A 1,822-nucleotide genomic window follows, 5' to 3' on the forward strand; every position below is an offset into this window, starting at 1 on the left:
ATTTAAATATTGGTCTCATTAATATATATCGCCTGATTAACACACGAAATTTGCACAAAAGTACCCATCTGAAAGTCGCCGTGAAGTTTCTTCTAAATTGGTTCAGATTTGGATATATGTAGCTCTTAAAACGAAATTTCTATTTTGCTTTGCATTCGTTGTAGATTAAAAAATAGGGTAAACACTTTTTCTGATGCTCTCGCCGAGATTTAAGCCCAAGCGTTTAGCGTCAAAGGTGGTCATTCTAAGCTCAGCGCTGTGGTGGTCTCCATGCTGTACATCCGTCGAACTTTACTCGCTTTTACCTTTTATTACATCTTGTTTAGTAGTATGGGAAAATTAGTTTTAATTAAAAAACTACAACATTTTTTCGGTTCCTGGTATTGGTATCGCTAATTTTTCACATTTTTCCTTTATAAAAATTAATTTTATTTATATTCTGAACATCATCGCCAAAATATCATTTGATTGCCATAAATTTCATTAAAATCCAGTCAGCGGCTGCGTAATCTCTTCTTTATAAAAATCACTGCTGTTTAATAATATGTATTAAATATCCCCCCAAACACTAAACGTGTTAATAGGGAGAAATAATTTTGAAATAAAATAACGATGCATCGGTAACTTGCTTTGTAAGGGAAGGCCCATAAAAAAATTCGCTTAAAATTTTTCAAAAACTAATACATACAAGACCGGATTAATATTTGCCTATTATTTTCCCGTTATTAAAATGCCTCATCGAACAGTATAATGAGGTCCCACCATCACCTTTCAAAACATGATCTGCAATTAAGATTAGGCCACATCATAAAACGTTTACTCCGGCGTGAATTGAACACGCAACCTTCTGATCTTTGGTCAGATGCGCTACCATTGCGCCACGGAGTCTTGCAGTTATGTGGATCTGAAATTAAATTGCAACAAAAATAATTCGCAAGTGTGCTAAGATTAAAAAAAAAAAAAGTAAACGCGACATAAAATATACAATAAAAAATTTTATAAGTGTTGATGATCACGCCCCAGTCTAGGGTATAAAGACAATTGGTATTCATTGCGATACCACAAAAACTCTGGTGGGAAGCGAACCAAAGATTCCCAAACTGCAATCTGAACTCGCCACGAAATTCGCTTCTGGGAAGCTGTCCAAATAGTAGCACAATCTTCTGAAACATTCTCATATGATTTAATGAAGTCAAATTGAGACAGATAGTTTGTGTTTTCCAAGTAATTTGTGTATCTTTTCGAATATCGCACAACAATATTTCACTTAGACCTAAATCAGCCGAATAACATTCTCTGTCTGTCTAGTAAGACAATTGAATGCGGGAATCTCTAGCGTATGTTTGATGTTCTAACATACCACTCATACGCAAGGTCGTACTCGTCGTTTACAAAATGTGACTTTTCCGCCGTGAATCCAACAAACGCCTCACATTGAAAAAATTCAAAACAGAATAAAACAAGTAAAAAGCCCGGGCCGAACTTTGGATACCCACCACCTCGGGTATATATGAGAACCCCCTTTCGGCACAATACGGTGGAAATTGGATAACTTTTGCACCCAAATGCGACACAGATATTGAGTGGGCTAATAAATATAAGTCACTGTTGAATTTTGTATTTCAAATTTCAACAAAATCGGGTAATGAATAAAGCTTTCATGAGCGTCAGACCCTTCATCGGCACATCGGGATATCTGTCTGTATTGCAGCTATATCTAAATATAGTCCGATCCGAACCATATTTGGGACGGATGTCGGGAAAACTAATGCTATCCACTGTTACAAATTTTAGCGAAATCGGGCAATAAATAGAGCTTCTA

General features: G+C 36.1%; 1 non-coding gene across 1 annotated transcript; it reads right to left on the minus strand.

Annotated features, from left to right (window-relative positions):
• Positions 1-816: 816 nt before the first annotated feature.
• Trnaf-aaa (transfer RNA phenylalanine (anticodon AAA)) lies at positions 817-888 on the minus strand. Its single transcript has one exon. It is a non-coding gene; the product is annotated as a tRNA-Phe (tRNA).
• Between the last annotated feature and the right edge of the window lie 934 nt (positions 889-1,822).

This window comes from Stomoxys calcitrans, chromosome 4, assembly GCF_963082655.1.
Source record: "Stomoxys calcitrans chromosome 4, idStoCalc2.1, whole genome shotgun sequence".
Lineage (NCBI taxonomy): Eukaryota > Metazoa > Arthropoda > Insecta > Diptera > Muscidae > Stomoxys > Stomoxys calcitrans.